At 39.2% G+C, this 15,474-nt stretch overlaps 1 protein-coding gene across 1 annotated transcript in view; it reads left to right on the top strand.

Annotated features, from left to right (window-relative positions):
- LOC145412387 (sulfotransferase 1A1-like) overlaps window positions 1–15,474 on the top strand; it is a 257,463-nt gene that overhangs the window by 75,535 nt on the left and 166,454 nt on the right. The gene's annotated exons all lie outside the window — the stretch shown is intronic.

Genomic DNA, 15,474 nt, shown 5'->3' with positions numbered 1-15,474 from the left:
AGTACTGTTAGCCTCTCGAGAAAGTAACTCCACCCCTGACAATCAATAACTAATGCTAATAATAATAAACAGGTTCTTGCTGATGCAAACTCCTGGCTGGCACAACGGATTTAAGTTTGATACAAAAGAACTGGCCTAAGTACCAGTTAAGGATAATGTAAAGAGTTTGTGCAAACTAGGAGCGGCAACTAAAATAAGCTTAAACATATGAGAAATGTACGACGATAAACAAAGTGATCCAGAATGAAATGTTATAAAAGAGAGTAGCTACTGTTTAAAGGCATGCTATTGTAATATATCAGAAATGAGCGATGAATGATGGTGTGTACATAGTTGTGAAGAAGACAGAACAGAATGTCCTTCGCTTATAAATTTGAAATATATAGGTTCATATATGTTATAGAAAAATGGTAAAGTTTAGCAGTACAATGAAAAGCTTTTTAGTGTCCAGCAAGTTGCCACGATTTTTGTGACAAGATTATTTTGTTTGTTTCTTAAAGCATTAATTTCATGTGTAATAAACCAAAGACAAACCAACTCATGTGATATATATATTTTTTTTATTATTCCAGTCCCCGTAATCCCCCATCCCTACAGTAAATTGATCAGTGTGAGTTGATGCTCACAACTGGAGCAGAAATTTTATGTTCTGCAAACAATATTATGAACAGAGGATGTAATGAATAAGGACTTCATATAATAATGCTGTAGCGTGCAGTTTACAATGAATGATTTTCTCCCACAACATATTCATGTATAAAAACGCTAACTACAGCAATAACTCGTAACATAAAAATATTAATTACAAACGGAAGCAACAAAATGGGTAATTTCTTTTCAGTATGGGGAACTTTGCCCCTCAGATCTGGTGAAATTTGAACCAGAGCATCTGGCAGCAGTGTTGCTCGTTGTGCAAAAGATATTCAATGAAAGTAATACAAGTATATGCACCCACTTCTCAAAGTTCAGATGAAGAATTAGAAATATTCTATGACGACATCTCACACACTATGGAAGAAGAAACGACCAGACATACTTTACTTGTGGGAGACTTCAATGCGATGTTGGCAAATCGAAAAATGGAGAAGCGTGTATACGAAAATTCGATGTATGATAGAGGAATGAGAGGTGAAATGGTGGTAAATTTTGCTGAAATACACGAGGTACTACCCAAAAGTTCCAGTAATTTTAATATTGTAGGAAAATAAGTTACCTCCTAGTTCTCACTGTCGCCTTCGAAGTAGTCATCTGGCATGTATACAGCGGTCCCAGCGTTTTTTTCACGAGTCCATGCATCCCTGGAAGGCTTCAGGCGTGATGGTCTTGAGCACCTCCTGCGATTCTGTCTGGATCTCCTAAATCGAGTCAAATTGACGCCCTTTCAGTCGTAATTTCAGCTTGGGAAACAGGAAAAAGTCGCAGGGGGCAAGTTCAGGTGAATAGGGTGGGTGGGGAATGACTACCGTGTTAGTGGAAGCCAGGAACTGCCGCACAACAACTGATGTGTGGGCGGGGGCGTTATCATGATGCAGGATCCAATCCTTGTTCTTCCACTGTTCTGGAAGTTGGCGGCAGATGTCCTCCCTCAGACGCTGCAAAACTTCACAATAAAACTTTCTGCTGACAGACTGACCAGTGGGTCGATTTCCTTGTGAACAGTCCCTTGAATATCGAAGAAAACGATCAGCATTGACTTGACACTGCTGCACCATTGGTCCGCCATTGAAAAAACCGCCAAACCACCTACACAGCACGTTACAATAGTAAGTATAGCTCAACAACACCTCCGCTCACAGACACTCTAATGCACAAGAGGTGCTGCTGACTCCTCCTAATGGCAAAAGGCAAAACTGCAAACGGTTGGCTCCCTCTGTTCAAATTACTGGAACTTTTGGGCAGCACCTCGTATATGAGAATCATTAACACATTTTTCCATAAAGGAACAGGAAGGAAATGAACCTGGAGAAGTCCAAATGGAGAAAGTACTTGTAGGAAGTGACCATAGAGCAGGTTGCACAGCCAGACTGAATTTCAGATGTGAACGAAAGCTGATAAAAAAAGAAAAAGACATGCCCAATAAATGTAAGAGAAAATAAAACAGCCTTTCAGTTAGAAGTAATGTACAAATTTCTGGCTCTTAAGTTATGCTGAGTGTGATAATGATGAGTTCAATGATTGACTAACATAAGTGTTGCAAGAATCAGCGGGGGTTGGAGGGAAAGCTAATACAACAAAAGACAACAATATTCAAAACTGACCCTCTAACAGTCTAACTCATGAAAAGCAGAAAGATGAAGGTAAAGGAAAGAAAGTTGAAATAGAGAGACATTAAATAAACTTATCGACAAAAGAGAGAGAGAGAGAGAGAGAGAGAGAGAGAGAGAGAGAGAGAGAGAGAGAGAGAGAGAGAGAGAGAGAGAGAGAGAGAGAGAGAGAGAGAGAGAGAGAGAGAGAGAGAGAAGAAGAAGAAGAAGAAAGAAGGAAAAACTTGGACCACATCAAAGGAGCCATCAAAAAAGGAAAAAGTCTGAAACAGGTCCGAAGTAAAATGGCACTTGGAAAACAACAAATTATGTCACTGAAAGACAAAAATTAAGTCATTAAATGCAGAGACAAGATAGTGAAGAGAGTTGAAGAATTTTACAAAGAACCTTATGCGTCAAAGACAAAATTACCGATAGCTAACGTTCATTTGATGTTAGTGAAATACGAGAGGTAACACCAGACGAAGTAAACATATCTCTTAAAAGTCCGAAAAGAGGGAAGGCCCCTGGAGAATATAGAATAATAGCAGATTTACTGTCGGATGCAGAAGTAGAAGTACAAAACAGGCTTGACCACATATTTATTCAGTGTAAAATCTAAAAGAAAATCCTCCAAACATGGTACAATGCAGTAGTTATTTTGCTTTGCATGAAAGGTGATTCAAAGTATCTTAGCAACTGTCAATCCATTAGCTTATTATCAGTTATGTACAAACTCTTCACTAAAGTCCTTACGAACAGAATAACAACCACAATGGAAGAATACCATCTTCGTCAGCAGGCAGGATTCCGAAGCAGGTATTCAATTACTGATCGTTTACACACAATGAATTAGGTAACTGAGAAAACTACAGAATATAATAAACAACTGTGCTTAGCTTTGTTGATTACAATAAGGCCTTCGACTCAGTGCAGCACAGAACAATTATGAATTCATTGCGGGAACAAGGAATTAACGAGAACACTGTAAACTGTTCGAAAACATATATCAAGAGGGAACTGTTACAGGTAATCTACATAGACTCGGAAAATTTTAAGACTGATAAAGGCGTGTGTCAGGGAGATACTTTTTCACCAAAATTATTTACAGCATTCCTTGAAGGTATTTTAAGAAAGATAGATTGCGAGAACAAAGAGTAAACAGTGATGGAGAAAACTTACACCATTTAAGATTTGCAGATGACATTGTCCTAATCTCAACAACAGGATAGACATTGCAACAAATGTTAAATGACCTAATTAGAGAAAGTCTCAAAGTAGAGCTAAAGATAAACCAGAGTTAAACTTATGTTTAATCCAAATGCACAAAAGAGCATCATCAAAATAAATGAAGAAACTCTTGAAGATGTTGAGGAGTACAGTTACTTGACGGCAAATACTAAAACTAACGAAAAACCATGATATCGAAGTAAAAAGACGCATTACAACTGGATGGAAAGCTTTCGGTAAATATGGAGGCATCATGAACAGTATCTTGCCAGTCTGTATGAAACGAAAAGTATATAACGAATGTATAATCCCGGCTATTAGTAACGGATGTGAGACCTGGAAACTGACAAAATCAAAGGAGAACCAACTAATCCGTTCTAGGAGAACAATGGAAAGGTCAATGTTGGGAATATCTTTGAGAGACAGGAGGAGATAAACTTGGGTGAGAGACCAGACTTAAGTAAAGACATTATAGAATTTATTAAAAAACAAAAAAATGGAGGTGAGAAGGGGTAACTGATGGAGCAAGAGGGTAACTGACTGGACTCCAAGAGATTGCAAGCGTAGCAGAAAAAGGTCTGACAGGAGGTGAAGAGATGAAATAGAGAAGATTGCAGGCAAAACCTGGCAGAAATTGGTTAATTGTGTGTGTGTGTGTGTGTGTGTGTGTGTGTGTGTGTGTGTGTGTGTGTGTTCTTACCTAATTGTATCTTTACAGGAATGAGTCAAGCTCTTACTGTACCGTGTCTTAAACCATATTCATCGTACATATCCTTAAGTTTATGAATTGTTTTGGCACACTGTTTCATTCAGCAGTGCATTCCACTGATCAGTTGCTCTATTTGGGAAACTAAATTTCCTTACGTCTTTATCGCCTCTCTTTTTATGCAGTCTTTTGCAGTGTCCTCATGCTGATGTATCCCCATGGGTTATGTAATCATTTATGCCTATGTTCTCCTTTCCTGATATGCATTTATATATCATTAATATGTCTCCAGTTTTTCTTCTCTCCTGTAGTGCAGGCAGATTAATTTTTTCTAGTCTTTCATCGTAGCTTAGATCCCTTAAGCTTGGTACCCATCTTGTAGCGGCCCTTTGAACTTTTTCAATCTTACCTATTTGTTTTTTGAGATGAGGACTCCAGACTGCTGATGCATACTCCAGGGTTGGTCTGATAAATGATGTTATTATCTTAGCATGTCTTCATTTATGTATGAGAATGCTATTCTCGTATTTGCAGGCAATATATACATGTTCCGTACCTTCTCACTGATGTGGTCAGCCGGAGATATTCCGTTATTAATAATCACACCTAGGTCCTTCTCTCTTTTTGATGTGTGTAGGGTTTTATTTCCTAACTTATAATCCCAATCAGGTCTTTTTCCACTTTAACCAAACTTGATTACATGACACTTGTCCACACTGAATTCCATTTTCATGTATTACTCCATTCATGAAGTTTATTTAATTCTTCTTGTAGCTCTTTACAAGAGCCTGCATTAGTAACTGATCTTTGTATTTTCGCATCATCGGGAAACATATTTAGATAGCTTTCATTTCCAATGTTGCTATCTATATATTTATATACACTAAAAACATGATTGGTGCCAGCACTGAGCCCTGTGGAACTCCACTAGTCACCTCTCTCCATGATGAGTAATTTCCCCTTAGTACTGTTCTCATTTCTCTTTTTTTTTTTTTTTTTTTTTTTTTTTGAGAAAATCTTGCATCCAACAATACAGTTTGCCTCGAATTCCTCCTTGATGGTACAGTTTCCATAAAAGCCTTTGTTGCGGTACTCTGTCAAATGCTTTCTTAAAATCTAAATAGATACTGTCCACCCATCCTTCTCTTTTCTGTACTGTTTCTGTTACTCTATCATAGTAGCTCAACAGATTAGTCAAGATTTTCCTTTTCTGAAACCAAACTGTCTTTATGTTATCATATTGTGTTCTTGTAGATGATTTACCCAAGCTTTTCTTATAAGCTTTTCTAATACCTTGCCTACAACACTGGTTAGTGATACTGGTCGGTAGTTGAGTGGATTTTGTCTATTTTCTTTCTGGAATAAGGGAACAATGCTTGTTTTCTTCCAAATATCAGGTAGTTTACCTTGTCCCAAGGATTCCTTGAAAATTAAAAATAATGGTTTACTTTACTCCTTTGCACATTCATGTAGCACCCAACATGAAATTTCATCTGGACCATTTGCTTTTCCTTGTCTAATTTACTTAGCTCCTCCTGTATTTCTTTTTCCGATATTTGTATATCTGGTAATATGTGTGGGCATGCATGTTCCATATCATCCCTCTCAAAATTATTTTCTTCTGTAAGAACTGATTGGAAATTCTTGTTTAGTGCTTCACAAATATCTTTCTCTTGTGTATAGGTGATTCCCTCGTCAGTAATGGATTGTATTTTATCTTTTACTTTGGTATTGCCTCTGATGTAGCTGTAAAATAGCTTCGGTTGATCACTACTTTTATTTATGATATCTTCCTCAAACTGTTTTTGGCTTCCCTCCTTATTCTTTTATAATCGTTTCTTGCCTGTTTATAGTTGTTTTATGCCTCTTACTATTGTGTCTTCTGTATCTATTCCACAACAAATCTCTTTTTTCTTTTGATTTTTTACATTCTGTATTGAACCATTTTTTTATTTTATTTTCTGTTTCTTTGTGCTGTGGAATGTACTTCTGGACTTCTATTTCTTAAAGTTCACAGAATTTTTCATATATAGCATTAAAATCTTGTCCTCTAAGCTCCTTTTCCCAATCAGTTTCTAAGAAGTACTTCTTTAGGTCATGATACTTTCCCTTTTTATAATTTAGGCTCTTTTTGTAACTTTCATTGCTGTTAACTATGTCATATGCAATCCTGAAGTTGCAGTTTAGTACTGCATGGTCGCTTTTGCCAAATGGAGGGTGATACATTAAATTGTCAATATCGTTTTCTTGCCTAGTAAATATAATATCTAGCACTGAGGGTGCATCGAGTCCTCTTTTTATGGTGCTTTCCTTTACATGTGAATAAGGAAAAACTCCTGCACGAGTTCCAGGAGCTTTTGGCCCCAACAGCTTTCTTGGCTTATTATATCTAGAACATTCCAATTTATATTTGTATTAAAACCTCTAGTTAGTATAATTCTTTCCAATTTCTCTTCCATTGTACTCTCTGCCAGATCCTCATATTCGCCTCTTTCCCATGTGTTTGATCTGGGTGGCATGTACAAATTGGCTATAATTACTTTCCCTTCAGATGTATTGATCTCTACTGGAATCAGTTCTACTTTGGAGGGTATATCTATTTCTATTTCTTTGACTTTTAGATTTTTCTTTGTTGATATTATAATTCCTCCTCCTTTTTTAAAGTTCCTGTCTCATCTCCATATAGTGTATTCCTCTAAGTTTAGGATGTCATTTGATATCCTTGGTGTTAATTTTGTTTCAGTTAGGCATATTATATGTGGTTCATTTTCTCTGATATAGTCATTCATCTCTAATAATTTAGATACGATTCCATCCACATTTGAGTCCATCAACTTAATCATCTTATTTACATACTTGTCATGACTTGGTTTTACTACCTTCCTCCTATTTATTCCCTCCTATTTATGTACCACTTTTGTACCTGCAATCGGATTACTTTGAAAAAAAAGTATATTCTTCTCCTCTGATCTTCCCTCGTTGTTTGTTTTTGCTTCCTCCCTCTTCTCTTTTAGTAATTCCAGCTCTTCTTGAGGCAGACATTTTTTTATCCATACATTTTTGAAATCCTCTTTTTCCATGAGTTTCTTTGCATGTTTTAGTATCTCCTCCACAGTGTTTACACTCTGGAAGGTTACCTTTAGAGGCCTTGACTTATTTCTCTCGTATTTCCCTAACCTTTTGTGTTCCTCTATGTCATTATTACAGATTTCCCCTGATACTTCCTTCAATATGCTCATTACATTTGCCATCTCCTTTTTGTCTCTCGAGATCTTGTTTCTTATTTCTTCCTCTTCTATACCAGTGATTACTATAGATGTGTTGATATCTACTGAATCTCTGACCAATTTAGGGTTGTTTTGGATTATTCTTTTCACTTCCATTTTAATGCTTTTTTCTTCCACCCTTGTTTCTAAGTCTTTCTTTACTTTCACCATTTCAGCATATGTGGTTTCCACATCTTTTTTGTAGCTTTGCACCGCATCATTCACCTGTGTTATCTTCTCCTCAATATCACTGCTCTGATCTATTAGATTGCTTGCTTGCCTAATTGTCTGTATCATTTCTGAACTCTTCCATAATGCTCTCGTGGTTGACTACTGTACCTGCCATTTCGCTAATTTTCCTCCTAAGTGAACCCACCCCTACTGTCAGCTCATCTATTGTTGTGTCTTTCTTGTTGATTTCTTTTCCTAATTTTTCTATTTCTTCCCTCTGCCAGTGCAGCTGTTTCTTGATTTCATCAATTTCATTCTGAAAAGCCATCTCTAATCTGCTTACTCGTTCCACCAGTTTATTGTAAGTCTCCATTTCAACTAGTTCTTTGTAGAAATCATCATCCTGCTTTCTATCTTTATCCCTTTTCTTTTCCAAATTTGCTTTACTAAAGTAGGCCATCATGGAGTACTAAGAACACAGATTCTACTTGCAGTACAATCCCTGGCGCAGAGTCGCAGACTGAACAACTGATCAGCTGATCTTGCGCATTTTTGCGCTACTTTGTTTTCTTTGCTATCTGAACAACGGTCTTACTTATAACTTCATTTTATATTAGGACACCATTTAGTCTAGCCTGGTACAGAGGTTGACTCATATAAAGATACTAATTTAAGTATAACCACTGGCCAGGTTTTGGCCAGGTACGGAGTGATGTTGACGTGCGTCCACTCTGCTCGGCGCCTGGTGTGTGTGTGTGTGTGTTTGTGATGACTGGTGAACATACTTAGTTACATGTTGCACAAAGAAGGATTTTGTTGTTCAAGAATATCTCTATTGTGGAAGTGAAGAATTATGTTGAATGGATTTTTAAAAAATAAAATGGGAACAGCTTTAGGCGAGAAATACGTGCAGAAATGATGAAGTGCAGTGAAGAATCTATCAGTGGGAAATAAATTAAATATCTTACTGCAGAAAGGTTGGATATTACCGGTGGAGCGAAAGAAGGCCATGAAATACATGTGTAAGACTATAAGAATAAAGGTTACTGATGTTATTGCAAAAATTATAATTGAATAGGTCTCCTGAGTGCTCTGAGAAAGGTTCTGTATATGGATCAGTACTAAACAGGTGTCAAAAGGTGGGTGAGTGATGAATAAGGTGGTTTACAGAGTGTTACGGGCTGTTTAGATCAAATACTTTAAATAATACAGTTATTGGCGGCAAAATGTGAGAGGGATTGTAAGATATGATATTAGTGACATTTATGGGTATGGTTGAGTCCTCTGACAGAGTTAACCGAGGGGGGTGATGGAGGTGTTACTCATGCACGATGTGGAAGATTAACAGACAGATGCTTTAAAGAGCCTCTTTGATGGTAGAGAAGCAGTTGTAAGAGTGGACGTGTGTATGAGTACCTGATTCATATAAAAATGAACATTAAAGTGAAACAAGAGTGTGTGATATTCCCATGGTTGTCCAATATATGTGGGAAGTTATAAGTTGTGGGAACTGACATATTACTAAATCGTACGCAAATGATGCTGTGGTGATTGCTGATACTGAACGGAATCCATATAGACTCGTTTCATCCTTCTGTGAATGTTTGTAAATGGCGACAATTGAAAGTTAATGCGATAAAAGCCAAAGCATTCGCTCACGAATGCCTATCGCCTGCCATGAAAAAAAAAAAAAAAAAAACTAGATCAATAATCCTCTGGCAATTGGAATGATATCATCTCAGCATTGAAAAAAAAAATCATAGCATTTCGCTGGCCGTTTTTTAGTCTCTTTGCATTCCTGTCTTTAAAAAAAAAAAAGAAAAAAAAAAGAACTAATCCTAGTGCAATTGAAGGCATATCATTGCAGTTTCGCCAGAGTCATTAACCAACAAGCAACATAACCCTCAATACTGCCGACATAGTTTTGATACAACTAGTCCACTTGATTTTCAGTTATTTTGGGAACACACAAACACACAGAGACTCATAAAGATGCAGGTGGTTACATTATCGCCTCTTTATGTGGGCGGTAATAATAACTAATTAGAAAGGTGGTTTGCCATGTAATGTACCGGTGAATGAAAAATGAATAGATGTGGTGGAAGAGTTTAGATGGAGTTACAGAACTGAGGGGAATATAAAATAGAGTGACCCAAAGAAGTAAACAAAAAGAAACCTTAGATATATGTCTGTTCACTCCGAGGAAGACCTTAATATGGAACAGAGGTCTGAGTACAGAGACTGCATGAGGACTGCATGGACGTGTATGAATGTCCACAATAACGTAAAAATGAAAGCTATGGAAATGGTGCAGTTAAATAAACGCATTTTGTGCAGTGCGCAAAGTGAAAGGAATAAAAATAATGGATATTACTGAAAGATATGGAGTAGGAAAGCCTGTTAATCAAACGGTGACACTGTCACACTGAAAGTATGGATACGAAGAGGGTTGCGAAACGAGTGTACGTATTAAAAATAAATTGAGGGTACGAGGAAGCGTTGAAGATCAAAAACATGATGGGTAGGTACGATGAGCGAATGCGTAAATAAACATGATGTGAATACTGTGAGAGAGAGAGAGAGAGAGAGAGAGAGAGAGAGAGAGAGAGAGAGAGAGAGAGAGAGAGAGAGAGAGAGAGAGACAACGGCTCAGAAGGGATGGATGCACCATACATAGAGGTATATAGTACATAACTATTAATACTAACTTAACAGCCAGTGGAATGGCATCTTCTCCTAAGGCATCATAAAGCATTTTTTTTTTTAATGTTAGCTTAGTCCTGTGGGGTGGAAAGGAGAATACTGGAGACTTCAGTGAAGAATTGGTGGATATTTGATCCATTCGCTGGGCACTCTGTTGACAATTCTCATATACTTTTGTGATTTCATGTTCCTGTTTTCGATTTCCACGCATCACACGGAGTGGCAGGAAATGGCGCTGGTGTGGTAGATGTTCACATCATGAGCATGCACATCAATCTGATTATGGACATACTGGAGCGTGTTTTTAGTTTTCCAAGACAGGTTTGATGGATGTTGTGTGCAAGCGAAACCCGGATTGTGTGGGACAGACTACGAAGACTGTTTATGTGGACTGTGTCCCAGTGGAATTGTGAAGAGCCATATTTATCCCCACTATATGAAGGGCATGAGTTAACTTAGATGCAGCAACCCTCGGGGGCCCTGGCAGAACGCAAGTTGCTGACGAAGGTTCCGTGGCTCCTTTTGCAGATCCCGTTCCCCTTCATTCAATATCAAGCCGGCCATACGCTTCTTAAACAATCCAGCATAGAACAGACTAATATCCCTACTCTGCACGTCGTTTAAGATAATGTATAATATAAACTTAAAGAACATCATTCCCACATCCCCTTCTCTGACTCTCTGCACGAATTTCTGCCTGAACAGTCAGCTACCACCCACCTCTCCAAGTTGACTTGATGACTTAAACAAGAAACACACTGTTAATAACCACACCATCCTGGCAGCTATAGGCATAAACAAAGCTTTTGACACAGTATCAAAACATCCTAATAACTATAATTGTGGACACAAACGTTGAGGGAAATGATAAAATATGGCCGGTCAACTTTCTCTCAGGCAGACAAACTTAGGTTCTCTACCAAATCCAGAATGCTATATTCTTAGTACTACCCAGTAGTGTTCGACAGAACTCAATCCTTGCACCTCCACTCCAACTTTTTCCTCCAAACCCTGTCAACCCCTCCCCATTCAGTAACTGTACTATCCTATGCCGACAACTTGGCATTAACTTCGGAAGACTCCAATGCTCAGCATGTAGCAGCCCCGCTCCTAATATACCTACATTTAGTTGAAAATTTATTCATAGAAAACTGAATGGCTGTGTAACCAACCAGGTCGACCATTACCCTCTTCACGCCAGGCAGACACGAATCTCAAACACTTCCTTAAGTTCCCTCTCCTTAAAAGACACCAAATTTCTAGACTGATATTGTATATATATATATATATATATATATATATATATATATATATATATATTTGTTTGTTACAGGGGGTAGGGGGGTTTCAAGAATACTCTCCCAGTATCCCTGCTTCTCGTATGAGGCGACTAAAAGGGATGGTTGTGGGTTAGTGCCCCACCCCGTAAAAAGAACCAACCAAACAAGCGAATAAAGCGCCTCGGACCAGGACGGACCGTACGTTGACGACTAAGGAACGGACGAAGGACATTCTAAGGGTGGGAACATGGAATGTGAGAGGAGTGAATGATGAAATGAAAGAGAGTGAGACTGTTCAGGTGCTTGAGGATGCAAGAGTGGATATATGTGGATTGACTGAAACTAAATGGAAAGGTGAAAGGGTGAGAGAATGGGAATGCGGTTTATGAATATGTGCAGGAGTTAATGAGAATGAGAGGGCAAGAGAGGGAGTATGTCTGATGATAAGTAAGAAGTGGAAGGAGAATATAAGAGAGTATGGAACAATGGGTGCAAGGATTGTATGGGTGACGATGAAAGTAGGTATACAAGCTTAGGCGATTGTGTGTGTGTGTGTATGCTCCGACAGAGGACCGAGTGGCAAGAGTGAAAGATGAGTTTTGGGCGAGAGTAGAAGCATGTATGGACAAGTTTGAGAGGAGCAAGAGAGTGCTTTTGATTGGAGACATGGAATGGCAAAGTTGGGAATGTACGAGTGGATGGAGTGGTTGGTCAGTGGGGTGTGCCAGCTGAAGTAGATGGGAATGGTGTGGTGGACATCTGTGCTGGTAAGGGGTTGGCAATAACCAACACCTTCTTTCGGCATAAGATGATCCACCGGTATACATGGAGAGTCATGAGGTGGATGGATGGTGAACTTGTTAAACGAAAGGCAATGATAGACTACGTGTGTGTGGATGAGTGAATGAGAAGACAAGTGTTGGATGCAAGAGTGTGGAGAGGGTGAGGGAATGGAATCTCGGACCATCACTTAGTGATGGCCAAGGTAAGACTGCAAAGAAAATGGGTGAAGAGACGAAAGGGCAAAGGGGAAGACAGGAGGAAACAGCTCCTGTGAGATGAGTGGAGAAGTTGCAAGATAGTGAGAAAATGGCAGAGTATAAGAGCATGGTGGAAGAAAGATTGGGAAGGTATGAGTTTGAACAGATGGAAGGGGTGGAAGACGTATGTAAGATATTTGCGGAAGAGATAGGCGCTGCGTGTGAGGTGGTTTGTGGAGTGAAGAGATGCAGGGGTGTGCAAGGGACAGCATGGTGGAATGATGAGGTGAAACGAGCTGTGGAACAAAAGAAGAAGGCATATAGTGAATGGCTAGTGATTATAAGTAGGGGAGAAGATGAGAGAGAGAAAAGAGAGAGGTATATGTGAGTAGGAGAAGGGAGGTGAAGAGACTGGTGAAGGAGAGTAAGAGAGTGGATGAAGAGTCTGGGAGGAATCTGAGTGTAAAATGGAGGGAGAGTAAGAAATTGTTTTGGAAGGAGGTAAAGAAAGTTAGATGGTGTGAAAGGAGAAATAGTAGGGGAGTGAAAGATAGGAATAATAGATTGTTGGTGGAGAAGAGAGAGAAATTGAGGAGATGGATGGAGCACTTTGAGGATTTCTTGAATGTAGAGAGTGAGAGCAGTGCGAGTATAAGTGGTTGGGGAATGGCTGGGAGGAGAAGAGGTGAGAAGAGGGAGGAAGAGATCAGTAGGGCGGAAGTAGTGGAAGCAATGAAGAAGATCAAGATGGGAAAGGCCCCAGGAATTGATGGAGTGTGTGGTGAAATGCTGAAGTATGGGGGTGAGATTGTTATGGAGTGGATATGGAAGTTATGTAGATTGGCTTGGGAAGAGGGAAGGGTTCCAGAGAACTGGAAATCAGGTATAATTGTTCCTTAAAACAAAGGAAAAGGGGAGAGAGAAGTATGTGGTAACCATATGGGTATTTGCCTTCTTAGCGTGACTGGAAAAATATCGTGTATGGTAGAATACTCATTGATAGGGTTAGGCATATAACAGAGGAGCTAGTTGGAGAAGAACAATGCGGATTTAGGAAAAGAAAAGGGTGTGTGGATCAGATATTTGTTCTAAGATGTTTAGTGGAGAAGTATCTAGAGAAAGGAAAGAAAGTATGCTGCCTTCATGGACTTGATGAAAGCTTATGACAGAATAGGTAGACAAGGTATGTGGAAGGTATTAAGAACATATGCAGTGGAGGGGAAATTGTTGAGTGCTGTGAAGAGTATGTGCGAAGGAGCTAGGGCGACGGTGCGAGTGGATGGTGAGCTGAGTGAGTTCTTTGATCTCAGTGTGGGACTGAAACAGGGATGTGTAATGTCTCCATGGCTGTTTAATATATACATGGATGGGGTTGTAAAGGAGGTGCAAGGTAGGGCAGTGGATGTGGAGCTGGCCCTAATGAATGAGGGTGAGATGTGGAAGATTCCAGTGTTGCTGTTTGCTGATGATATAGTATTGTTGAGTGAAGATGAATGGGAGTTGCAAGGTTTGGTGAATGAATTTGGGACAGTGTGTAGCAAGAAGAATCTGAAATTTAATGTAAACAAGAGTAAAGTTATGGTGTTTGAGAGGAATTAAGTCACAGAATGCAGAGTGGGGTTGGATGATGAGGATATGGAGAATGTGAGTGCATTCAAGTACTTGGATAGTGTGATGAGTAAGGATGGAAGTTTTGAGGATACAGTGCTTGAAAGTGTACAGCAGGGAAGGAAGGTTGTTGGTTCAGTGAAAGCAGTGATGATAAATAGGGAGGTGAGTATGGAAGTTAAAAAGTCATAGTATTGTGATCCTTACCCTGGCGTATGGAAGCGAGGCATGGACTTTGCTAGAGGTGAACAAGTCAAGAGTGAGAGCAGTGGAAATGAGTTACTTGAGAGGAGCATGTGGAGTGACATGGAGGGACAGGATGACGAATGAAGAAGTGAAGGAACGTTGTGGGGTGGATGTGGATGTGGTTGAGAAAATTTGGAGAAATACACTGAGGTGGTTTGGACATGTGGAGAGAATGGAGAACGAAAGGCTAAGAGGGTGTATGTAGGGGAGGTGGAGGGAGGGAGAGAGAGGAGAAGACTGAGGATGAGGTGGACGGATGGAGTTGAGAGGTCTGTGAGGGAGGGGGGAGTGAGTTAGGGGGTGGGCAGTCAAATGGTGGGTGACAGAGCGACTTGGAGGCGTTTCGTCTGCGGCCACCCTTTGCGGGATTAGGGGGTCGGGTTATAGATAGATAGATAGAATTTGTGTAACCAGTGATTTCATGAAATCCCTAGGGAATTCGTGAATGTGTTAAAATTAGGATGTTTTAATTAAGGCTAGGTTAATTTAGGCTGCAGTTAGGTTACGCTGAGATAATCTTGGTTAAGTTTAAGCTAGGTTAGGATTGGGTAGTTAGATTAATTTACATGAACGCATAACATAACTTACCATTTATCTAAATTAACCTAACCTAACTAACCTAGCCTAACCTTACCTAAAGTTAACCTAGATTATCTCAGCCTAACCAAACCTCAGCCTAAATTAGCCATATATATATATATATATATATATATATATATATATATATATGTGTGTGTGTGTGTGTGTGTGTGTGTGTGTGTAATTAGGTATGTTAAGTATGACATTGTTGGCTTTATTCGAATTTACATACAATGTCTGTTAAATAACAGGTGAAATGAAAGTGGTACTTACGATTATACAGAGCCATAGGAAAGATTAAAAGCAGTCACCTTGCTAGTTCTGAAGACGAAAAGATCATGCGCAGAGAGAGGTAAGGGTTCAGGCTGCAGTGAGGCTGAAATAGGGACATAATGCTCGACAGAGAGGTGACGGGAATGATATGAACTTCCAGGAGTAATGAGAACGAGTGTTGAATAGGAC

The sequence above is a fragment of the Coenobita brevimanus genome, chromosome 93 (assembly GCF_032717465.1).
Source record: "Coenobita brevimanus isolate Jiangsu-jjx chromosome 93, ASM3271746v2, whole genome shotgun sequence".
Taxonomy (NCBI): Eukaryota; Metazoa; Arthropoda; class Malacostraca; order Decapoda; family Coenobitidae; genus Coenobita; species Coenobita brevimanus.
The sequence above is the reverse complement of the archived record's forward strand: the minus strand, read 5'-3'. Positions and strand labels throughout refer to the sequence as shown.